General features: G+C 33.8%; 1 protein-coding gene across 2 annotated transcripts in view; it reads right to left on the bottom strand.

Moving 5' to 3' along the window:
- Window positions 1-27717, bottom strand: part of ZNF385D (zinc finger protein 385D) — an 877499-nt gene that overhangs the window by 371882 nt on the left and 477900 nt on the right. The gene's annotated exons all lie outside the window — the stretch shown is intronic.

The following is a 27717-nucleotide window of genomic DNA, read 5'->3' as shown; positions in this document are numbered from 1 at the left end:
AGGACTTGGGAAAAAGGACATCATGCATGGTAACAATTGTAGAGACAAAGTTCTGGGAATGTTTTGGTCATAGCCACAGTCAGAACTGTGGAAGAGCAAGAGCTCCTAGAAGCTATCATAGTCAACAGTAGGGATGAGTCAACAATAAAGTGGCCAGCCTTCCATGTTAGAGTGTTTTAGTTCAGATTTAAGACCTTCTTTATCCAGAATATCATGCTAGATCTTTACAGTACTGCAAAACACAATTTCAAATGTTGCTAAGGAAACAACTGGGGATCTGAGTGACAACAGTTAAAGTGATGAGAAAGAGAGGCACAGCCAGGTTATAATATTGCTGTAGGACAGCAACCTGACCCTATCTACTAAGACTTAATGCTCAAGTCAGCTCCACCTGGAAACCTGATAATGGCATTGATAGTAATCTGTTTCTTCAAATCTAAGATGTCATCTATTTTTTTTAAAGATTTTATTTATTTATTCATGAGAGAGAGAGAGAGAGAGAGAGAGACAGAGACAGAGACACAGGCAGAGGGAGAAGCAGGCTCCATCCCAGGAGCCCGATGTGGGACTCCATCCCGGGACCCCAGGATCATGTCACGGGCCAAAGGCAGACACTAAACTGCTGAGCCACCCAGGGATCCCCAGATGTCATCTATTTTAAATTGCATTCTGATTTATATTCTGTCAGTAACTATAATTCAAATGTGCCACTAACTGTTAGGATGCATCTGGATGGAGGTGCCTGGTGGCTCAGTTGGTTAAGCATCCAACTCTTGATTTTGGCTCAGGTCATGAACGCAGGGTGGATCTCAGTGTGGAGCCAGGTTGGGATTTTTCTCTCTCTTTCTCCTTCTGCCCCTCCTCCCACCCAGTCCCTCTATAAAAAAACAAACAAATGAACAACAAAAGACATGTATCCTCATTGATTTCAGAGACAAACTGTAAGAAAACATGTTTTTTAGAGGTAACAACTGGCTAGTAATAATAACAAAAATAGCACGGAGTAATCAATAAGCATAGAAACACGCTAAGCATTTTTCATATTTTCCATCGATGCTTATAACAATCCATGAAGGACTTTCCATTATTGTAATTCCTATTACATGAACAAGGCAACTGAAGCTAAAGAGATTAAGTCACCTCTTCAAGGTCATGTAGCTAGTAAACACAAAGCTAAGATTTTATCCTTGGTCTAACACCAAAACCTGAACTTTTAATCACTAACCCTTATGGCTTTTCCTATAGATTGGTCATAGACATGGGACAAGATATTGTTCAAATAACCCTAACAAAAACAAAAAGGTTAAAACAAATTAAGACTTCAAAGACCTGAAATTAAAGCAGAATGGAGAAAAGCTGCAGGCAAGTGGGATCATATTCACTTTTCCACATCAGAGGGCAGTGTAAGGAATTTACTTACTAGGTAAAAGGCGAGTGCTTTCTATTCCAGACATCCCCATGTAGACATTTCATTTCTTCCTTTTGTATAACCCAAGCACTCAATCTTTAGCAAGCGTAAGAATTACTATACATATATAATCCTAAAATTACGTATTTTATGGGCAACTTTGAGAAGTTTTAAGAAAATTTTTGTCTTTATACAATGTTGGCACACAAATGTATTCAGGATTTGAAAACACTTAAGCTAGATACTACTTTCCACATGAAAGCACCTAGAAGATGACATGTTTCAGCATTTGGTGATGTTCCATCTAATTCTAATATTATACCACTATTTATTTGACTTTTGGAATGTGGCTGAACTTATTTTTTCATCCATTCAATGTAGCTTGATAAGTCATCCCTTATATCTAGTAGTATATCTAAATACCATGCTGGGGATGCTGAGATAAAAATATTGTCCCTGACTTCAAAGAGTTTGTGGTCTACAAGAAAGCAAGATTTGAATACATGGCCATGACTGAGGTCAGGATAATTTGGCAGCACAAGGAATGAACATATATCCCACAGGAGTTGGTCAATTTAGCTTTCCTGATAAGCTGAAGCTCCTGCTGCATTTAGAAATATGTAAGAATGAGGGGATCCTGCAGTCCCAGGATCGAGTCCCACATTGGGCTCCCTGCATGGAGCCTGCTTCTCCCTCTGCCTGTGTCTCTGCCTCTCTCTCTACGTGTCTCTTGTGAGTGAATGAATACAATCTTCAAAAAAAAAAAAAAAGAAATACGTAAGAATGAGACATTTAAGAAAACGTAAAAATGGGACGAGATAGATGGTGCAAGAGAAGGGGAGCAAGCCAAAAGCAATGAGGCAAGAAAATTCAAGAGCAAAAATGACACCAACCATTCACATTACTCTGCAGCTTACATTTTCACTAAACTGCATATCATGAGCATCCCTACAGATCAGTGATAAGAGCTAATTCACTTTTTCTAAAAGCTACACAGTAATCTCTAGACTAGCTGCAGATTATTCAACTATTCCTTTACTCTTGGACATTCAGATTATTTCCAGGGTTTCACTACTACAAACAATCTTGTCATAAACATTCATTTATGTATACCTGTAGGCTTACCTGTTTTGATTTCTCCTAAGATCATATCTGCATTTTGACATTATAGAGTCAAAGGATATTTCATTCAAAAAACCCAAAACATCAAAATACGGTATTGATTTATCTTCTTATTTAGCAGTGTAGGTACAAATCTTATTAAATTTTGCTGATTTAATGAGCACAATAAGAGATCTGAGCCACTGATGAGGTAAATGTTTTCTTTTCTGTGATTAGCCTGTTTATATCCATTGAGCATTTCCCTGTTGTCTTTTTTTTATCCCCCAGCATTTCTAGGGTTCCTTTTGAATACTTAGGTTAGCTATTTTTCTTTTTAGTTACACACATTTCCTATTATTTGTCTTTTCACTTTTTTATAATGACTTTGTTAACATCATTTATGATGTATTTAATTATAACATTATTTTTAATTTCATAAATGCAAATGTATTCTTTGCTTTTATAAATTTTTCAGTTTCTTAGTATCCTCTAAAAAGTCTCCCCTACCTTGAACTTATTCTAATTCTTTTATTATTTCTAAAATTTAAATTTCTTTTTCACCTTAGAACCATCATTTTAGGGTTGCTTTATCTTTCAGAAAAAAATATGATAAGAACTGGATATAAATAATAATTAAATACATATATATATCTTTTCTCAGTAGTGTAGGTCAGCTGGGATCCAAAAGAAAAAACACTCTGGAACAGTATGAATGTCATTTGGAATACCTCTTATTTTGGATGGAAGTGCTAATAGGGAGTTGGGAGAAAAAGATAAGGTAGAAAGGTGAATGAATTTTTTCCTGAAATCTGATTTTTCTCAGCTCTGATTTCTATTGCTCAAGTGGATTTTCCTCCACATTATTTCCAGCAGTTCTGAATTGGATGTGACACCTTTTTTGAAAGGCCAGGCAGCCATAGGTAAGAATGAAAGATGGCTTAAAACTCAACTTGGCTCACCAGAGGTTCTTTGAAACCATGGTGGGTGCTCATGGTGATGCTTCTTTATGTTGATGCTGTAATTAGATCTTTGGAATAGTTGTTTACTTACTGGCCCAAAAATTTTAATTTAAATCTAAAGAGTTTGTTTATAATTGTAAAACTGTTGAAAGTGAAATGAAAGTCTTTTCTTGCTAAATTCAGCCCCATAGTCAATCCATCACCTCTCAAATGCCAAAATATAGTACTTTTCAGCTTTGGTTATTTCTACATTTGATCTGCTGTCAAACAGCAGTTAAGCTGATGCACAAGCATTATTTTGAAAAGACCATTTCTAAAGACAGAATTCAAAACAAGAACATTATAGTCTCCCCCATTAATGTCAAGTAAATAATACTCTGCCAGACATTGTTGGGGCACTTCTGAAAATCTATTCTCTTTCAAATTGTACTGCATTGTATTCTCCGAAGAATGTCTGGTCCTTGTTTGAAATTGTTTGGAGTAAAAGTTTTCAAGAATAGTGTTTTTTGGAAGCTGGGTTGGCTTTTCTTGGAAACTGGTTTGTTTTATAGAGTAGTTTTCTGGATAAATGCTAGAATGAGAACAAGCTGAATAGGACCACCCTGTGTAGGGGGCTATCTCCAGTTAGAAGATAGTATCAGGACAAGCTCTTCAGTGTGTGGAAGAGGGTTTCAGAATGAAGTAGAAACACCCAGAAAATCAATATTAATTCCTTTGTCACTTTAATTTTTCCTGTGGGTCTTAAAGTGGGCCTAGTAAAAAAGATCACCAATATGGCGTTAGTGGCCCTGGCTATTTGGATTATCCCTGAGGCTATGTTTCAGCCCAGGAAAAATGCAAGCCTGATGTTACTTTTAGAAAAGTGGGCTCCAGGGATACAGTCATTTCTGTTTCTCATATTCTATAATCCAAGCAAGTGAAACGTAGACTCAGTGATAACAACCAAAAACATTAATTAGTTAATTCAACTGAAATTTTTAGAGCCCTTAAAATATATGAGGCACTGCAGGAAATACAAAATAAATAAAACCAAGATAGTGGACATACATTAAAGTCAGGATATAGCAAACAGGAATAATTAAGGAATTACCTATTTTGAAAAGGAAAGAAACCCCAGAAGATGATACATTCTTAAAGAAAAAGTCAGGCAAAATGGACTTTTGACAGGTAGGAACAATTCCAAGGTCCTGGGTGGAAATAGGACTTGTACCTCAAAAGTCAGAGGAGAAAATCTGTTCTAATTTTCTAGTGAGTAACAACTCTATTCAAAGCATCATGCTTCCCGCTGGTGGAACAAAGTTGAAACAGACATGAATTGTGTAGGAAGGAGCTCAGGGGGATAAGACACATTCTCAAATAAAGATTATATCTATCTATATCTATAATCTATATTTATTCCTATCTATAGATACCTGTATATATAGATCCTTGTTCTAGGAATTGTGTCGGAATTTAGAGAAGTACTCGGCATAGTAGTAGGCCAGAGCCAACTGACTTAAAAACACATACATGTTATATTTCACTATGGTATCTAATTCTCATCTTAAAAGTATCATGAGAGGTAGACAAAATAGTCTAAGATTTATTTTTATCTCTGTTTTACAGGTAAGGAAACTCAGTTAAGAGAAGAGGGCTTTTGTTATTATTTTTTGTTGTAGTTGTGTTTCACTCCTCAACAGTAGTTTCATGAGGTTGTTCTTGCTAAAGGAAATTCACCTTGTGAATTTCTTGAGGTTTTACTCCTCAACAGTAGTTTCATGAGGTTGTCCTTGCTAAAGGAAATTCACCTTGTGAATTTCTCTGTGAGACCAGAGAATCAGTTGCTTTATTTCTGCCCACCAGCAGATTGGACATTATGCATTGTGCTCTTGGCATTCATGATTGACAATCTATATGCTGAAGTTGTATGAAACTCAGTTTCTCCATATGTTAAGTGGGAGGTAATAAAGCCTATTTACAAAAATCAAACAGTAAAGTCTTTTAAAAATGATACACAAAGGTAAGGTGTTAAGTTTTGCATGGTGAACATTCAGTCCAAATTCAGAGGCATGACACCGTTTTTAAAATTTATCCCAATGAAAGATGCTTAAAATCTGAAATATTTAGGCCTATGAGGAATTTGTCACAATCAACAAAATTGCACTATCACCAAATTGTCCACATTCTACTGGGAGCTAGTATTTTCATTTAGCTTGAAAGGCAAAAAAGATCAATTTTATTGTAATTTTACAGAGCTGCCTTATTCCACTTCATAAACAGATAAGCATCAGCATATAGTGTACTGTGACTATGCATAGATAATTTAAGAGATCCTGACGGACTTCAGAATTGGTTTTATAGATATTGGTTTCATTTATAGTACTATTATACTTCTGGCACCTTAAAATATGTGTTGATGTAGTGTTAAACAATGAATGGAGACAAAGGACAATGAAAAGATACAGAACTTGCTAATATCTAATACACAAGTCTTAATGTTACCTTGCAACTTCTTTCTTCCAGAGAATCAGCTAGAGTTAAAATGGTAGGAACAATTATTAATCATTTAATCTTTGGTTAGGTTCAATGAAAATGCCAGGTTATAGGTTGTAACAGAACACAGCTTCTTGAGATTAAAAATAAGGGACAAAAAGAATCTGGAGATTTAAATTTGCCTTAGGGCAATAGTTTTCTGCACAAAATAATTTCTGTATAATGTAATATAATAGGAATGATAATTTTGGCTGTGACATAAATTCATTCATAAAAGTAACCAAGCATAGGGTAGCTCCTGCAACTAGGGCTATTGTATTTTCTCCATCACCTCCTTTTTGAAATTTCTTTTCAGTTAGGAAATCTACCTTCTAAACTGGTATGGAGATCTTTCTAAGTGAAAATATTTTTTTCAATGTTAAATTTAAAAAGACGAACTGAACAAACCATGTCAGTTTCCATTAATCTAGAATACTTTTCAGCATTACAATCTTCCAGGAAGAACTTTTTTTTTTCTTTTTTAATAGAGTCCTGTAAGTGCTTTCTGGTGTACAAAGACACCCCCTGAAAAAAACCCTGAATAACCTCAGCCACATTTGCTATATTATAACATCAGGATGTTCAGTGAAAAGGCTTAAAAGACTTGATTATTAGACATGAGATTTTTGTGGTTAATGAGAACTCCTATGAATCAACATCTTTGACTTTTAAAGGAGAAAGCTTGACTGCAATTTCAATACCAATGTCAGGTTAGGACAATACACCTGACTATAGGAAAATATTTGGAGATTCACACAAAAAGAGGTTACTAGAGCAAAAATAAGTTAATTTTACTGAAAAAGACCAGGAAGTAGCTTTGCACAATGCAGCAAGCACCCAAAACATGCTAGAACTGACACTACACTGGATTTCTGATTGCTGATGAGCCTGCTAGTAACATACAGGAAAACTCCAAAGTGAGAATGAACATGTAGGCTATATAATAACTTGGGCCATGGGAGTCAGGGAAAGAACTGCATTATTAGCCTTTGTTGTGGAAAGGCTTCCTACTGACATTTGTACAGCTGGGGAAACAGGCCAAGATGATATGGAAAACATATTTGAGAAGGGATTCTTAGTTCTGGAGTGCTCTAGATGCTCAAACTTATTAATATATCCTATAGTAATTCACATTTAATCACCTCTGCCCAACCCTAAAGGGTAATACCCAAATTATTCAAAAGTCTCTTAATGTTAGGCTAGGGTTTTATAGATTTAAAAAGCACTTTCCCATAAACCTGGATGGTGGCAAAATTACTGACTTAGTAACTTGTATATGTTCTTTTGATTTTTTTCTCTTGTCTTTGAATTCTAGCAGGCAGCAAGAGTTTGTAATGTATTGCTTTAGGGCTTTTGCTATGGCTGAAAGGTGAAGCAGGCTTTTCCTCAAGGCATATGAAAAAACAGAATTTTTTTTTTTTTTTTTTTAGAAAACTATGACACATTACTGGAAGGGCAGAAAACTGCAGAGTACTCTTGTGATGCAGGGGAGACTGAGAGAATAGAGAGTAACAGATTTCTCTGGGTCCTTGGGTCTGGCTCCTAGGCACTATCCATTGCCAACATACACCTTGAATTTGGAAAGTGAGAATGGGAAGTGCGGAAAGGAGTGGCCTATTAGTACACCTAAAGAAGCATACACCAGGCACAGATCCATGCCCAAGACCACAGACAAGGGGGACTCAAAGGAATCTTGTAGGCTTGAGACAGAGGCTGTCCTGGCAAAAATGAAGGAAAGTATTATTGATGGCCGGTTATTTCTATACTTGATTTATACAATCCCGTGGGCTTATGACTTAACAAAGATTATGTGACCAGTCAAAGATAAAGCAAAGCAAAACAAAACAAAACAAAAACCAAAACCAAAACCAAAACAAAACAAAAAACAACCCAGAACTGCTCAAGCCCTGTCCAGATTCCTTCTGCTCCTCCAACCTCAACTTTTTCAATTGAAGTTAATTCTAAATTGTAATCCCCCATCAGTTGCCAAAGATTTCACCTCTGGAAATCCAGCTGCTAAAGCTATTTTTCACCAATAGAAACATGGAACAATTTATATTTTTATGACTAACTTCCCAGAGACCCTGTATGAGTAAAAAAGCTGTATATGAAAATGGCTTTTTAAGTTGTTTGGAAGCATCGCATTATCTATATTCAAAACAGTTGCTGCTGAGGAATAAAGCAGGGGGATTGAGAAAAAAATAAGAAAGGGTCTATGACTTATTATGAAAAATTCAAAAAACAAAACAAAATAATAAATGATAAGGCTGTATCAGCTGAGTAAAAGCTTATGTTTATACAAACATAAGCTTTTGATAGGACAAGTAGCAAAAAATTTTAATAATCTGATTGTTTCATGAATTAGGATCTTTTTTAAGCTCTAATGTTTTAGATTACTAGAAAAAAGAAGAATTAAATAATCACATAGTGAATGTAGTTTATTGAATAAAATAATGCTTTTGCAGTTTTCCCCTTCATTTGGATATGTGTGTGTCAATTTTATTGAGATATGTTTTACACTCAATAAATTTCACCAATTTTTTAAGTATATAATGTTATGAGTTTTGATAAGTATGTGAAGGCTTACAAGGGCTGCTATAGTCATGATATAGAACATTTCCATCACCCACAGATAGTTTCCCTTTGTTCTTTTGTAACCAGCCTTCTCCTCTATGGCTGATCTTCAGCAGCAACAGATTATTTTTCTTTTATTTTCATATTAATTTATTTTGACAAGAATACTTTACATGGGATATATCCTCTTAACATATTTTAGGTGTACAATACCATATTGTAAAATATATGCACAATGTTGTACAGCAGATCTCTTATTTATCTTGCATATCTGAAACTTCATGCCCATTGATTAGTGACTCCTGATTGCCCTACCCCTAGGCCTTGCTAACCACTATTGTATTCTCTCATTCTATATTTCACTTAACACAATGTCTTCAAGGTTCACCAACACTGTCACATATATCAGGATTTCCTTCTTTTATATGGCTAAATAATATTCTATTGCATATATGTACCACATTTTCATTATCCATCTGTCAAAGGTCATTCTGATTGTTTCTTTATCTTGGCTATTGTAAATAGTACTGCAATGAACATGGGAGTGGTAAACATCTTTCTGTGATTCTGACTTTCATTCTCTAGATAAATACACATATGGAATTTATGGAGCAGACAGTAGAAAATTAAAAAAGAAATAGGGGCACCTGTGTGGCTCAGTGGTTGAGCATCTGCCCTTGGCTCAGGTCATGATCCTGGGGTCCTGGGATTGAATCCCACATGAGGCTCCCCAGAGGGAGCCTGCTTCTCCCTCTGTCTATGTCTCTGCCTTTCTCTGTGTCTGTCATGAATAAATAAATAAAATCTTAAAAAAGAAAATAAAAAATAGAGATAAAGAAATACAGAATAGAAAAATCATATGATCACCTCAATAGGTGCAAAAAAAAGCATTTGATTAAATTCACCATCCTTTCATGATAAAAACTCTTAAAATTAGGAGTAGAATTTTTAAAAAGATTTTATTTATTCATCAGAGACAGAGAGAGTAGGCAGAGACATAAGCAGAGGGATAAGCAGGCTCCCCTAAGGGAACCCGGTCAGGACACGATCCCAGGACTCTAGGATCATGCCCTGAAACAAAGGCAGATGCTCTCAACCACTGAGCTACCCAGGTGTCGTTAGGAATACAAATTACTCCAACATAATAAAGGCCATATGTGAAAAGTTCACAGCTAATAACATACTTGTGAAAAACTGAAAGCTTTTCCTCTACGATCAAGAATAATGCAAGGATGCTCACTGTTGCCACCTCTATTCAAAATAATATTGAAGGCCATAGCCAAAGCAATTAGGCAAGAAAAATAAATAGAAGTCATTCCAAATCAGAAATAAATACATTTGTTCTTGTTTACAAATGATATATTTCTATATAGAGAATACAAAAGATTATACACACACACACACACACACACACACACATCTACTAGAAATGATAAGTGAGTTCAGTAAAGTTGTAGGATATAAAGTCAGCACATAAAAATCATTTGTGTTCCATACACTAACAAAAAACTATCTGAAAAGATAATCAGGAAAACAATTACATTTACAATGACATAAAAAGAAGAAAATATTTAGAAATAAATCTTAATAAGTGAAAGATTTATACATTGAATACTACAAAACATTAATGAAAAGTTAAAGACACAAACAAATGGAAAGACATGTTGCACTCATGTACTGGAAGACTTAATATACTTAATATTGTTGAAATGTCCACACTCCCAAAGATACCTAAAAATTCAATGGACTCTATCAAAACTTCAACAGTATTTTGTACAGGAATAGAAAAAAAAATCCTAAAATTCTCAAGGAATCACAAAGGACCCTAAATAGTGAAAAATCATCTTGAGAAGAACAAATCTGGAGGCCTTATATTTCCTGACTTCAAAACATATTATAAAGCTACAGTAACCTAAACATTATGGTACTGGCATTAAGACATACATGTAGACCAATGAAGCAGAATAGAGAGCCCAGAAATAAATCTATGCAAAAACAATCAACCGATATTAGAAAAGGGTACCAAGAATACACAATGGGGAAAAAATATCTTTCAACAAGTGTTGCTGGGAAAACTGGATATCTACATGCAAAAGAATGAAATTGGACTTTATTTTAATACCATATACAAGGGGCACCTAGGTGGCTCAGTTGGTTAGGCATCTGCCTTCTGCTCACGTCATAATCCCAAAGTCCTGAGATGGAGGCCCACAATAAGCTTCCTGCTCAGTGGGAATCTGCTTCTCCTTCTTCTCCCTCTGCCTGCTGCTCCCCCTGCTTGTGCTCACTCTCTCTTAAATAAACAAACAAATAAAATCTCAAAAAAATAACAACACAAAAATCAACTCAAAATAGATTAAAGACTGAAACATAAGATCTGAAACTGTAAAACCCTTAGAAAGACACATGGGGGAAAACCTTCATGGCACTAATCATCGCAAATATTTCATAGTTATAATACAAACAGCACTAGCAACAAAAGCAAAAACAAACAAGGGATTTATCTTCTATCACTCTTATTTTGCCATTTATCTCTTCTAGAATTTCATTATAAATGGAGTAATACAGGATGTACTTCTTTATGTCCGACTTCTTTCACTTAGCATAATACTTTTGATATTCATTCATATTATTGCAAATGCCCATTGTTTATATCTTTTTATGACTGAGTAATATTGTAAGGATATATCATATTTGTTTATCCATTCATCAGTTAGTAGATATTTGGGTTGTTCCCAATTTGAGAATATGATGAATAAAGCTTCTATGAATATTCATATGCAAGTTTTTATGTAGATTTATGTGGTATATTTTAAGTGTAAGTTTAAATTCATAAGCAACTTAAAAAATGAAGTGATTGCACCATTTTACAATTCCAAAGGCAATGCATAAGTTCTGGTTGCTCCACATATTTGCTAATATTTTGTATTATTAGTTTTATTAATTTTAATTATTCTTGAGTGTGGGTACTTGTATCTGACTTTGATTTTAATTAATTTTGATTAATACTGTTGAACATTCTGTATGTATGTATTTGCTATCTATAAATTTGGCAAAGGGTCTGCTCAAATAGTTTGCTTGTTTTTTAAGTGGGTTGTTTATCTTTCTATTATAGACTTGTATCCTTAGTGCCATGCAGATTGAAAGAAGATGAGCAACTGTTTTTTTAATTATAAGACGGTATCACCTATACAAAAAACACTAAATATTTTTTAAATAAGCATTTAGAACTAATAAGAGTTTAGCAAAATGGTACAGTTTTGCCAATATGTAAAAATTAATTTTATTTCCACATATGTGAATATGAACAAACATATTGCTAACAATACATGAAAGCCATCATTTACTAAGGTATAAAAACAAAAAATAATTCAGTATAAAGTTAACAGAATATATACAAGTCCTACACATTGGAAGCTAATAAAGTTAAAAAGTTAATAAAATTTATAAAGAGATATATTTGTACTGGATCTAAGATTCATATAATTCTTAAGGTGCCAGTTCTCTTCAAAATGACTTAGAGTCTAAAAAGTAACCCAAGTTAATATCCTGGCTGGATATTCTTTTAGACATGACAAGCTAAATATATATCTATATATAAGTATATAGATATAAATATACATAATATATATATATATATATAACAAGCTAATTCATCTATATGTATATAGGTAAATGTAAAGGACCTAGACTGGTCAAAGTACTTGGGGAAAAGAAGAACAATATTATAGGACTCATACTTCATTATTTTAAGGATTATTATAAAGCTACAGTAATAGATGCTGTGGTACTGCATAAAAACAGACATATGTTTGACTGGACTATTATAGAAAATCCAAAAATACCTGACAGATATAGGGTCAATTGACTTTTGTCACAGGCACCAAGGCAATTCTACAGGCAAAGCATAATCATTTGAACTAATGGTTCTGGAATAACTATCTAATAATATGTAAAACAATAAAAAATTGGAAGAATGAAACTCAATCTTACAGTACATCATACACAAGTACTAAGTCACAATGAATTGTGGACTTAAACATAAGAGATAAAATAATAAACATTCTGGAATATATATATATGAATATATATGAAAATATTATTGAAGGCAATACTTTTAAAGTAGTGTATAGAGAGCACAAACTGTAGAAAAATTTAATACACTGGATATCATCAAAGTTAAAAGTTTGTCTCTTCAAAAGGAACTTTTAAAAACTTTTAAAAAGCAAATAACTTTTTGAAAACATTGATATATATATATATATATATATATATATATACATACATACATATATATATATGTAGCAAAGAGAATGAAGTGAAGGAACTTGGAGAAATGTGGTGAAATCCTAATTAAGGCTGAATTTTATTTTTAGAATTGTGAGACAGTTTGATTCATCTTCTAGTCCTATGGAACGAACAATTTTCCCCTCACCTCTCCCTTCTACTTTTCCCCATAAACTTGTGCAAACCTATTAGAATCCTGCTAAAAGCATGACAAATTTCTCAGGCACTGTGTTTAGATTCTAGGTGGAAAGTCCCTGCCACATGTGAAGTAGAAGTTTTAGGCTAGAAGTCCATTTGATTACACCTTACAAGGACTTCCATTATCTCATTCTCCAATATAACATGAGATTTGGACAGATTATTTATAGCCATGAATGGTTATGATCCAGAACAATACTGTTAGATGACAGGCAAAATAAATTGACAATTGCTGTTTTCTTTTTTGTCTACTTTTCTCCATGACCTGATCTCATATAATAGTAAATTTGAAAATAATTAATACTTAAAATATGAAAGGGCCTTTAAAATAGTTTTCCAAGCATCATTTAAAATGTTTTCTATTCTTTTATGAGTTCTAGACATTGCCTATGGAATTTAAAGATTTTCAAGCACTGAAGTCGGCATAAAGTAGATTTCTTTTAGACTTATCAATAAGGATTAGCACTTAAAGCACCAATAGGATGTTGCTATCTTATTTTAAGGATCTGTTCCCACCCTGGATACACAAAGTTATGTATTTTAATCAAGTAACAAAGTGGCTAGAATAAAAAATGTTCCAAACTCATATACACTCAGTCACTAAATGAGTCATAAATGACTGAAACCTTGAAAACTGACTGATTAGCTTAGAAATTTGAAAGATCTCTTTATCATTATATAGCTTCTCTTTTTTTTCCCATCAGAAAACAGTACATAACTAATAATACTACCTTTACTAAACTTTTGATCATTTTCTCTGGTCCAAAATAGACTCTAAAAGCACCAACAGACATCACTTATTCTTGGGAATAGATAATTAGAGATCATATTCTTCTATTTTTGAATATAGCCACATTGCAGGGACATAAATATTATCTCTTATGAAAACTTTCATTGCTCAAACTCATTTCATATTCCTGTCTTACAGCTTTATTAACAGTATAAAAATACTTCTCTATGATTATTCTCATCATGTCTGTATTTTATAACATATTAAACCCTACATGATATCATTGGTTGACTATATTACTTGAACTTAGAAAGTATGCGTATGCACATATCTGTTACACTTCTATTTTTTATTCAAGGTATTTAACTCTTTTTACATATTATGAGTCCTGAAACACAAATGTCAATGTAATTTCTTTTCAGAATACATAAATCTACCTAATATATCTTACATATTCTGTATAATAATGCCATATCCTACACAGTAAGAAAGTGAAGTCTAACATAATACCAAAGCATGAGCTGATACTTGAGCATTATCTAATATTTTCATGAATTATACATTTAAGTACTTGTTATATATTATTTTATGTCTTTTTTTAACACAAGAATAAAAAAAATAATTATTCAACAAGCCTTTCTTCAGCACTGGCTTTTTTTTCCTTACTAACAGTATAAAATATACAGCACAAATCCTAAAATGGGGCATTAAAATAATTAAAAAATACATTTCCTAATACTTTCTTTCATTTTCCCCAGTTAAAATTGTTATTTTCCAAACTATATGCCAAACCCATTCATTTTTCCACTTTCACTCTAAGCACTACCCTAGATGCCATCATTCAGTAGTCCAAACTACTCTCATATATTTTAATATGTATGTCTTCTAAAGTTCTTGGTTAAATATTTCTTCCTAGATTCAAGAAACCTATGTTTGTTCTCTTTGCATAATATTAAATGGAACTCTAAAATTATTTATTATGAGTTTACAAACAGAACCAAATACAAATTGTAGTGGTGAAAAATACAATGTCTAAAATAAAATTGTCACTGGAGGAACCTAACTGGTTAGGAACTACAGAAGAAGAGATTTGTGGACTTGATGAATGGGCCCTAGGAACTATTTGAATGGAAGAAAAGAGAGGCAAGAAAAGATAAAACAATGAAGAAATGCTCGGGAATATGTGGGGCAATATCAAGAGGTCCAGCATACATGTAATCAGAGTCTCAGAAGGAAGGGAAGAAAAAATAATTTAGGGAAATAGTAGCCAAAAAATGTTTCAAATTTTATAAAAAACAAAAGATAACAAAAGAAGATCCAAGGAACTGCAGAAAAATAGGTAAGTTAAATAAACAATCAAGATGCATCATAAGAAAATTACTGAAAACAAATAATTTTTAAAAATGTAAAACAACTATAGAAAACATACATTATTTCTTCCTGCTCCAGTTTTGGTAGTTTGTGGCTTTCCAGGAATGCGTCCATTTCTTCTAGATTTCCTAATTTATTGGCGTACAGCTGTTCATAATATGTTTTTAAAATCGTTTGTATTTCCTTGGTGTTGGTAGCGATCTCTCCTTTCTCATTCATGATTCTGAACAGGCCAATAACCAGGGAGGAAATTGAAGCAGTCATCAAAAACCTCCCAAGACACAAGAGTCCAGGGCCAGATGGCTTCCCAGGGGAATTCTATCAAACGTTTAAAGAAGAAATCATACCTATTCTACTAAAGCTGTTTGGAAAGATAGAAAGAGATGGAGTACTTCCAAATTCGTTCTATGAGGCCAGCATCACCTTAATTCCAAAACCAGACAAAGACCCCACCAAAAAGGAGAATTACAGACCAATATCCCTGATGAACATGGATGCAAAAATTCTCAACAAGATACTAGCTAATAGGATCCAACAACACATTAAGAAAATTATTCACCATGACCAAGTAGGATTTATCCCTGGGACACAAGGCTGGTTCAACACTCGTAAAACCATCAATGTGATTCATCATATCAGCAAGAGAAAAACCAAGAACCATATGATACTCTCATTAGATGCAAAGAAAGCATTTGACAAAATACAGCATCCATTCCTGATCAAAACCCTTCAGAGTGTTGGGATAGAGGGAACTTTCCTCGACATCTTAAAAGCCATTTACGAAAAGCCCACAGCAAATATCATTCTCGATGGGGAAGCACTGGGAGCCTTTCCCCTAAGATCAGGAACAAGACAGGGATGTCCACTCTCACCACTGCTGTTCAACATAGTTCTGGAAGTCCTCGCCTCAGCAATCAGACAACAAAAAGACATTAAAGGCATTCAAATTGGCAAAGAAGAAGTCAAACTCTCCCTCTTTGCCGATGACATGATACTCTACATAGAAAACCCAAAAGCCTCCACCCCAAGATTGCTAGAACTCATACAGCAATTTGGTAGCGTGGCAGGATACAAAATCAATGCCCAGAAATCAATGGCATTTCTATACACTAACAATGAGTCTGAAGAAAGAGAAATTAAGGGTCAATCCCATTTACAATTGCACCCAAAAGCATAAGATACCTAGGAATAAACCTAACCAAAGAGGTAAAAGATCTATACCCTAAAAACTATAGAACACTTCTGAAAGAAACTGAGGAAGACACAAAGAGATGGAAAAATATTCCATGCTCATGGATTGGCAGAATTAATATTGTAAAAATGTCAATGTTACCCAGGGCAATTTACACGTTTAATGCAATCCCTGTCAAAATACCATGGACTTTCTTCAGAGAGTTAGAACAAATTATTTTAAGATTTGTGTGGAATCAGAAAAGACCCCGAATAGCCAGGGGAATTTTAAAAAAGAAAACCATAGCTGGGGGCATCACAATGCCAGATTTCAGGTTGTACTACAAAGCTGTGGTCATCAAGACAGTGTGGTACTGGCACAAAAACAGACACATAGATCAATGGAACAGAATAGAGAACCCAGAAGTGGACCCTGAAATGTATGGTCATCTAATATTCGATAAAGGAGGAAAGACTATCCATTGGAAGAAAGACAGTCTCTTCAATAAATGGTGTTGGGAAAATTGGACATCCACATGCAGAAGAATGAAACTGGACCACTCTCTTTCACCATACACAAAGATAAACTCAAAATGGATGAGAGATCTAAATGTGAGACAAGAGTCCATCAAAATCATAGAAGAGAACACAGGCAACACCCTCTTTGAACTCAGCCACAGTAGCTTCTTGCAAGATACATCCACAAAGGCAAAAGAAACAAAGCAAAAATGAACTATTGGGACTTCATCAAGATAAGAAGCTTTTGCACAGCAAAGGATACAGTCAACAAAACTAAAAGACAACCTACAGAATGGGAGAAGATATTTGCAAATGACATATCAGATAAAGGGCTAGTTTCCAAAATCTATAAAGAACTTATTAAACTCAAGACCAAAGAAACAAACAATCCAATCATGAAATGGGCAAAAGACATGAAGAAAAATCTCACAGAGGAAGACATACACATGGCCAACATGCACATGAGAAAATGCTCTGCATCACTTGCCATCAGGGAAATACAAATCAAAACCACAATGAGATACCACCTCACACCAGTGAGAATGGGGAAAATTAACAAGGCAGGAAACAACAAATGTTGGAGAGGATGCGGAGAAAAGGGAACCCTCTTACACTGTTGGTGGGAATGTGAAGTGGTGCAGCCACTCTGGAAAACTGTGTGGAGGTTCCTCAAAGAGTTAAAAATAGACCTGCCCTACGACCCAGCAATTGCACTGTTGGGGATTTACCCCAAAGATTCAGATGCAATGAAACGTCAGGACACCTGCACCCCGATGTTTCTAGCAGCAATGGCCACAATAGCCAAACTGTGGAAGGAGCCTCGGTGTCCATCGAAAGATGAATGGATAAAGAAGATGTGGTTTATGTATACAATGGAATATTACTCAGCCATTAGAAACGACAAATACCCACCATTTGCTTCTACGTGGATGGAACTGGAGGGTATTATGCTCAGTGAAATAAGTCAATCGGAGAAGGACAAACAATGTATGTTCTCATTCATTTGGAGAATATGAATAATAGTGAAAGGGAATATAAAGGAAGGGAAAAGAAATGTTGGGAAATATCAGGAAGGGAGACAGAACATAAAGACTCCTAACTCTGGGAAACGAACTAGGGGTGGTGGAAGGGGAGGAGGGCGGGTGTTGGAGGGGAATGGGTGACGGGCACTGAGGTGGACACTTGACGGGATGAGCACTGGGTGTTTTTCTGTATGTTGGTAAATTGAACACCAATAAAAATTAATTAAAAAAAAAAGAAAACATACATTAAATAAAAGGAAACAAAGATGATAATGCTGCTGGATTCTCATCAGATTAAATCCAAGTCAGGTGACAATGAAATGACAGTTAAAGTAATTGAAGGGCAATAAACTGTAAACCTAAAATTCTACTACCAGAAAAACGTATTTAAACTAAAATTTAAACAAATTTCAGAAAAATAGAAAGAGAGAGTTTGACCCCAGCAGAGCTGCTGTAAGAGAAATGTTAAAGGATGTTTTTTAGGCTGGAGGACAATAATATCAAATGGAAAGGAACCTAAAGAAATGAAGAACATAATAAATTATATACATGTAAGAAAATATAACTATTACTAAATTTCTTTAAAGGCAATTATAGAAATAAAATATCTGAAAAAAGGATAATGGACAAAATTTAAAATGTACTATTATTAAGTTTTCTCATTACATATGAAATGGTATAAAATTATTTGAAGGTATACTATAACAAGGTACAGATGAAAATTGTCAACACTGGAGATCCCTTGGTGGCTTAGCGGTTTGGTGCCTGCCTTCGGCCCCAGGCGTGATCCTGGAGTCCCCGGATTGAGTCCCATGTCAGGCTCCCTGCGTGGAGCCTGCTTATCCCTCTGCCTGTGTCTCTACCTCTCTCTCTCTCTGTGTGTGTGTCTCTCACGAATACATAAAATTATTAAAAAAAAAAAAGAAAATGTCAACACTAGAGTAAAATCCACAAAATTAAACAAAGAAGTATAGCCTATAAACTAATAAAGAGATGAAGTAAAATATTAACGCATACTCAATCCAAAAATACAAAATAAAAATAGAAAAAAAGGACACCTGTGTGAATCAGTTGGTTGAGCCTATGACCTCTGTTCAGGTCATAGTCTCAGGATCCTAAGATAAAGTCTTGTGTTAAGCTCCTCCTTCAACAGGGAGTCTGCTTGTCCCTCTCCCTTAGCACCGCCTCCCCCATTCTTGCTCTCTCTCTCTCAAATAAATAAATAAAATCCTTTTCAAAAATAGGAAAAAGGAAACAAAGAATGGATGAGACAAAAATAAAATCAATAGCAAAATGATATGTGTAAACTTAGGTACATCTATCATTGTATTAAATATAAACTGCCTAATATACCAAATGAAAGAAAAATACTATAAGAATAGATTTAAAAAATACTTTATTTATTTATTTGACAGAGAAAGAGAGAGAGAGAGCACAGGCAGGGGGAGCACAGGCAGAGGGAAAGGAAGAAGCAGGCTCCCTGCTAAGTGTGGAGCCTGACCAATGTGGGGCTCTATCCTAGGATCCCAGGATCATGACCTGAGCCAAAGTCAGACATTTAACCACCTGAGCCACCCAGGTGCTCCAAGAATAGATTTTTAAAGACTAAGAAGCAATTTTAAGTCTTCAAGAAATTCACTTTAAATGCAAAGACTGAGTAAGAGTAAAAGCATCTGATGGAAAACGTCAGATCATGCAAATAATAAATCTAAGAACACTGGAGTGACTATATAATTATCAGACAAATTATTTCCAACGTGGAATATTACCAGAGATAAAAGTGGATATTCATTATGATAAACATTATATATAAGATTAGAATAACATAAATTACATATGTTAAATTACCTAAATACTATCAACAAATGTAGGATATATGCTCATCTCAAGTACTTAGGAAATATTCATTAACACTGACAATATTCTGGGTCATAAAACAAGGCTCAAAATTTTAAATCAGTGGTTAAAACACTACTTCTGCTCAACATTATATCAAAGTCCCAAACAATGTGAAAGAAAAGAGAAAAAGCAATAGAATAAAAATTAAACTAATTAAATTATAAATAGATAAATAAGTAATAAATAGATAATAAAAGGACACAGATTGGAAAGGAAGAAGTAAAGCTATCTTTTTTTGTAGATGACATGATCATGTACCAAAAAAATTTCATGAATTTACAGAGCTACTAGAAATAGGTAGTTTTGCAATATTACAGGGTACATGATCAAAAAAGTAATTATATTTCTGAATATGATCAATGATCATGTTATATTTTAAAAATATCATTTTGAGGCATTAAAAACTTAAAAACACACAGAGATAACTTTAACAAAGATATGAATATGAAGACCTATATGTTGAAAAGAACAAAATGTTCCTCAGAAAAAAACTAAAGAAACCAAAATAGGGAGATATACTATGTTCATGGAGTAGAATACTCAATATTATTTAAATGGAAATTTCAATACCACCAGATTCAAAATACATGCATACTTTCTTAGAGAAACTGACAATCTAATTCTAAAACTTTTGTGGAAATTCAAATAATATAGATTAACAAGAAAAATTTTGAAAAATCAGAACTAAGTCAGAAGACTTACACATGCTGTAAAGCTGCATTGAGGAAATGCAGTATTTCGATGAAAACTATAGACATACAAGTTAACATGATTTATATACAGCCCCAAATTAAACCTATACATAAATAGCAAATTAAATTTCAAAATGCCAATATTATTTAAAGGGAAAATATATGGAAAATAATGAGTTGTGATGCCTACATTGTACCACAGAAAAAATTAAACTCAAATGCACCAAAAAAAAAAAAAAAAAAATCAAAAAATTTCTGGAAGAATACGTGGAAGAAATCTTTATGTCCTTGGGATAGGCAAAGATTTCTTAGGTCACAAAAAATTAATCATAAAAGGAAAAAAATGATAAATTGGAATTTACTTAAGTTAAAACTTTTGCATTTTAAAAATTTCTTCAGAAAATGAAAAAAACAAGCCAGAATGAAAGAAAATATTTCTAATACATATACCTAAAAGGAACTTTTATCTAAAATTTATTTTTTAGAAACCTACAGCTCAATAACAAAAGGAAAATGCTCCCTTTTTATAAAAATGGCAAAATATTTTAACATGTGCTTCATAAAAGAACATATATAAATGACCACATGAAATTCTCAGCATTATTAGTCATCATGGCAGCAAGACACCAGCACCCCTCTGCTAGACTGGCTAAAATTAAAACTTCCCAAAATTGCAATATTAGTGAGAATGCAGAGCAACCAGAGGGTAACACTCTGCTGGTGCAAGTATAACATATATAACCACTTCAGTTTGGCAATTTCTTGTAAAATTAAATATACATTTAACATATGATTCAGTAATTCCACTCCTAAGTGTTTACACAAGAGAAATCAAAACATATTTCATGTAAATGTTCACGGAACCTTTATTTAAAATGCTGAAAACTAGAAATCTTTCAAGTTTCCTTAAAGTGCTAATGGCTAAACAAATTGTGGCACAGACTCTTAAAGGAATACTAAACAGCATAAAGAGCAAAGAAGAAAATCTCTTGTAATAATAAGACTCCATGTTGTGATTAGTATTAATCAAAGCTGATTAAAAGAACATAAAATAAGCTTTACAAAATATTAATAATGATACAATTTTCAAGATTAATTATGTTTCCTTTTATGTGTATTTACAGGTAAAAGCACTGAGCATTATATTAATTTGAATAAGTAGATGGGCAATGGATGTTTTGTTATGGTAATATTATTGAATTATTGGCTCTGCATCCAGCCATCACATTGTGATCTACCAAAAAAGTATTTTCAACAATCTTAGTAAAGTGACAAATACGAAATCTTACCTGATATGTTATAGAAATTTTCCTTTGTAACTAGTTATTCACTTTTTTAGTACCCACACCAATAGTTCTAATTGTCCCTTTGTTTGGTATCCTAGCACATTTTACCATGGCAATATACCATAACAGATTGTAAATGGGTAAGAGCTGAGCCCTTGTTTAGTAAATTATGAAAAATTATGGGAATTATGAGAAAATAGAATGATCAAAGAGTGTTTTCAGGAAGGCTAGTTTTAGAAATGAATATATATGGGGGTGCCTGGGTGGTTCAGACAGTTCAATGCCCGACTCTTGATTTAGCCTCAGATCATGATCTCAGGGGTATGAGATCAGTCTCTGCACTCAGTGGGGAGTCTGCTTGAGAATCTCTCTCTTCCTCTCCTTCTGCTTCTTCCCCCTGCACTCTCATTCAAATAAATAAACACTTCTTTAAAAAAAGAAAAGAATATATACGGAAGTTGAGGAGTTTTAAATTGATTCTGTTAAAACAATCATGCCACAGAGTACCCTGTACGATGACTATTACTAGGAGAGGCATCCCTAGGTCTGAAGAGCTCCACTCAACAGCTCTCCATTCTTACCTCTTGCTTCCTGCAGTCCATTCTCTTAACAGCAGCAAACTAAGTGATCAATATTTTTAGCAAAAATTGGATTTAAAAAAATTGTCTCACTGCTATTCAGTCAAAACTCTCCTACATGTGTCCACTGCAATTGTAATAAAATACAAACTCCTCAAATCAGAGGCCAGATTCTTCTCTCATTTTGCACTTTTCTCCTTTTCCATATCTGTGTTCTGGTTATATACATCTTTCTGTTTCTCAGATATAACAAGTTTACATCTACCTTGGTTTTTTTCCTCTGGTTACTCAACCTAAAGCAGACATCCCTTGTTTTATTGCTCTGTTTCACCTTCCCAACATTTATCACTGTCACTATTGCTCTTCTCCTTCTTCTAATATGCTTTATGACAGAAAAATCAAAACCTTTTGTCTTTTTTTCCCTCTCCATTACCTAAAACTGTACCTGATAGGTTCTCAAAATATTTTTCCAATAGGGAAATAAATGCTAAATAGTTTTTATAAAGATTATTTTTTAAAAAGACATGTTGGTGTTGTTAAGCAACAAAAAAAAAAGGTTCTATTTTCTGATGTAAATTTATTGTTTCCTAAAGCTAAAGGAGTCACATGGTATGTCTCTCATTTGGCTTTACGTCTCTAAGGAATCTTTGACTGCAAGACAATCTAGAGAAGGTAGAAATTTCAACAAGTTCAATTAATTGCATAGTAGTTTCCCTGAGGGCATTTCTAACATTCTTCTTAGGTCTTATTCATAAAAGAGCTTCCTTAAGTGACTGTAATAGACAGCATTCCTTTGAAAACTGTCACCTCTACACCTGTGGCTTTATTGATTTCTACATTGTTTTTACTCTTGAGGTAGCAAAGTCAAAAACAAAATGAAGATCATGCTAAATGTTTGATTGTAAATAGGGAATTATTTTCTCCAAAGAATTGTTGTGATTCTGAATAGGATAAGATTAGGCAGTAATTATCGTCCTGAGCTGAGCAGTAGGTTCTAACATCTCTACAGTAGTGTTTAGGACACAATGATGCTGCAATTAATAAGAATTGACTATGAATAAAATAATGGACAAGATGGGAAGTTGTAAATTGAGAAACTATTTTAAGGGATAAGGGTCATTATGAAATAATTGAACCTTAATAGAAAAGGGAATAGAGCAGGGGTTAGGATATTGAAAGATAAGGCAATCTAAAGAAAAATGTATCCAAAGAGAAAATGTTCCCCCTCAAACTCCTGATAAAGTCATCATGAAATATAATAGAATAATCCCACAAAGAAAATAAGTTATATATTCATGTTCAAATATATTGTGGGAGACCAAAATTCAGTTTTAGTTTCTTCCACTTGTTCCTTTCACATACTAATGCAAAATCCATTTATACCTATTACTAAGATTTCCTTCTCCAGTAGGAAAAGCCAATTAAAGTTCTGATACATTTTAAAAATCAGACTTCCAAGGAAATTGAAAGTGGTTTGTGATAAAACTAAGCAAACAATGAAAAGATACATCCAGAGCAATGTTTTTTTTTAAACAGCAAATATATGTTAAAATTAAGTGTGACTAATTTTACTTACATAAGAGAATAAAATCTTTCTTACTGTTGGTATGAAATACCAACAGTTATTTTTAGTAAAAGATCTAGAAATATATATCTGACTTTAAAAATTTTTTCCTATTTGATGGTTTAAAAAATGTTTTGATGGAAAAAACGTAGTTGTCTTTATTAGCTCAGAAATAATGTTTGGTAAGTCAATCTCTTTGCTTATCTATAGCATCATGATGATCAAGGTCATTATATTAGTAATGAAAATGCTGAAGTTTTCAAGTTTTAGAATTTAATTTTTCAAAATTTTCATTCATGTTCTTTTTAAGTTCTGAAATGTCACTTTATCAGATTATGAATGCCCAAGTAGGAAGTTGTGAAAAACAATGGTGGAGAAACTTAGCTTACACTTGGAAGAGTAGATTTTGGGCCTTGATTGTATTGCTTGTTAACCATATAATGTAATATGCTATTCATAACTATTAGTATTAATTTTCTCTTTATAAAAAGAGAAAGTATTAATATAGTGATTAACTGAAAATATGACTGTAAAGTCATTCATTAAAATATCAAGTACAAGACAAAAGGAAGCATATGTACTGTATGATTCCATTTATATGAAGTTCAAGAAAGGCAAAACAAATGTACAGTGACAGAAATCAGAACAATGATTATGGGAGATTGGGCTATTGAATGGAAAGTAACTCGAGGGAATATTCTAGGGGATAAAATACACTATACTTTTATCTAGGTGGTTATAAGATTACATACAATATAAAAAGTCATAAAGATGTGCACTTAAGATTTATGCATCTTGTAGCAAATTAAACCTCAATAAAATAAACTGAAGGAAGATATTACTATGATACTTATCCATGTTCTTTAGCATTGTCACAAGGACAGTCATGACTGGCTCCTTATCTACTTTTCTATTTTATTCTCAAGTCTGACTACTCCATTCTCCAGTTTCAATCAATTTTTGAACCAATCATTACTTCCTGGTCACAACATTTGCCATTTAACAGTTAAAAAGAAATTGTAAAAGGCCCATGTCTTTTCTTACTTACATTCTATTTCAACGATGCCAAACAAACTACAAGTCCTCTCTCGTAACAGAGCCTATATACTACTTATTCCAAAAATCTTCCCAGAAATATCCCACATAGATAATCAGATAATCCTCCATTTCAGGGCTAGCTAGCTTCATGGACACACAACCATAGAAATAGTACTGGGCCCCATTATTATAAAGGCTATACACTTAGTTAATGCTATGCTATAGCCACCTTGAAATTCTTAATTTTTCAACAAAGGAATGTGCATTTTCATGTTGCTCTGGGTCCTGAAATTATGTACTAGGTCCTGCTTTTCTGACCCTTTGCTGTACTGGTACCAGCCTCTTTTTTGTTGAGATTTGTTATTTACTTCTTTAGCTCTTTAACTTACCAAGAATCCCTTTAATCAGGACTATGAATTTTCCATTTCTATTTCAAGAATCTAGAATACATTGTAGTACTGAATAGGTAGTGCATGAATATTAATTGATTGATAGAATAACTAACTGACCCATTAACTGGGTGAATTAATTAATAGAACAAATTAATTAATGTTATTGAGTAAGAGATTGATAGGGCAAGTTAAGAAATGATAAAGGAGTTGAGTAGTAAACAGAAAATTGTATTTGCTCATTAATCATATATGTAAATTCATTCAACAAACATTAAATTAAGTACCTACAGTTTGCCAGAAGACTTGATTGGCTGGCAATAACATCCATCATTTTCCTTCCTTGACTGACTTGACTGTCCTCCTTCCCATATGCCTGGGCTAAAGCAACAAAAACCATACCTCTGTGCCACACATCTGCCCCTAATGTCCATGGCAGGAACTGAAAGTAAAGTTGGGCAGAACCAGTGAATTTTAGGCAGGCTGCCATATTGTTTTCAAGCCTACTTTTTAATTTTCTTTTAAACTTTAACTCATCTTATGTCCTTTTGTTTTAAAGATTTATTTATTTATTTATGATAGACATAGAGAGAGAGAGGCAGAGACACAGGAGGAGGGAGAAGCAGGCTCCATGCGGGAGCCTGATGCGGGACTCGATCCCCGGACTCCAGGATCGCGTCCTGGGCCAAAGGCAGGCGCCAAACCGCTGAGCCACCCAGGGATCCCCTCATCTTATGTCCTTATAAAAGCATTCATTGACAACTCACTTGGCAATTTATTCCCTGTCAATGAAATGAGAAATGGAGGACAAGAGAAAATAATTAGAGAAGTTATATTGGATACATTGCAATACCCATTTTGTTTCGGAGGCATGCTCTCTAAAGGTAACTATTGGAGACACCATGATTCAAAACCCACTAGAGCTCTCAATGAGTTTATCTCAGTGGTTTCTAGGTCTCTTAATAAATTGACCATGCTGTTATCAATAGTTATATCTCCAAACCCATTCCTATACCCAACCCAGAAAGTAACTTAGCATATTGTTATTTTCTCTAAGAATTTGCTTGCAATCTAGTCCTAACATATTGTCTGAAAATAATTTGTCTCTCTTCCCTTAAGAATTTTTTAGCTGATGAAAAATTGTACTTTTTGGCATCCCAAACTGCCCTGCTCTAGTAGAGATTGTGTCTGCACCACCTAGGGAATTAATCATGGTGTGGTGTGTGACAAGATGCACACTCTCCACAGACTGCCAGGGAGTTGCATTTCTTTATGAAGATAAGGTACTATAGGCTCCCTATCATTTGCCCTCTGTAGAACTAAGGACTTCCTTGTCATTTCTAGTGTTTTAATCCTGTGAGCCTGGATTTCATTTCTTTCCTATTTTCACAGGAAATTAGAATCACTGCATTAATCACAGCCTTTTGAAAGCACAGTTTTTAGTTTTCTTTCTTCTCATATATATCAGAAAAAGTTGTCCAAATGAGATGTACGCTAATATAGACCCAGAGCACTTCTACTTGCAGAATTGCTATTTAGTTTTTCTCAAAGACTTTTTCTTAACCATTTGCACCGAAAGATACAGAATGAAAACTTGTTTTCAAAGTAAACTTAAGATGGGCATTAAGGAGGGCAAGTGATATAGTGAGCACTGGGTGTTATACTATATGTTGGCAATTTGAATTAAAATTAAAAAAGAGAATACAGAGAAAAAAAGTAAACTTAAAGTAATAGCTATGAAACTTCTGTTGAGTGTAAATATTGCTTTAAAGATTATGAGCTCAGTGAAATGGCATTTGAAGCTTTATAGTAATAATTTGTGCCAATAATTCTAGTATATTGCAATGTTAATTCATCTTGCTGATGAATTTACATCTTGCTGAAAGTATTGAGAGGAGGTAGCTATTAATACTATAACACCAGACACAAGACGGGATAAAATGTATCTATCATATATAGTCACATACATATACATAGAATATACTATGTGAGTACAATATATGTATGTGTGTGTGTGTATATATATGTATGTATATATATACGTATATATATATATATATACACTTGCTGTAATTTCTAAGGGAAATTATTCACATGAGGTATTTTATTTATAGTACTGGTTGACATCAAACTTTCATTTTCATTCAATGATCATTTCTTCATGGCCCTTTTTTGTGGGTGTGTTTCAATAACTGAAGTTCAGACATCAGATTATCCAGGATTATTTCCATAGATCCACCTACTTCTCTATATCCATTCATTTCCCTTGTACTCTCTTCTAGTTCCTTAGCTTTAAGTGACATTCCCACATTTCTATCTTTTTTCTGAATCCCTTCTGTGAAATTTAAACGCCATTACTAATGGGGCATCTACAGTAAGATAACAACAAACACTTCATATACAACATATACAATGTGATGA

This window comes from Vulpes lagopus, chromosome 19 (assembly GCF_018345385.1).
Source record: "Vulpes lagopus strain Blue_001 chromosome 19, ASM1834538v1, whole genome shotgun sequence".
Taxonomy (NCBI): domain Eukaryota; kingdom Metazoa; phylum Chordata; class Mammalia; order Carnivora; family Canidae; genus Vulpes; species Vulpes lagopus.
This window is presented reverse-complemented; position numbering and strand designations above follow the sequence as displayed.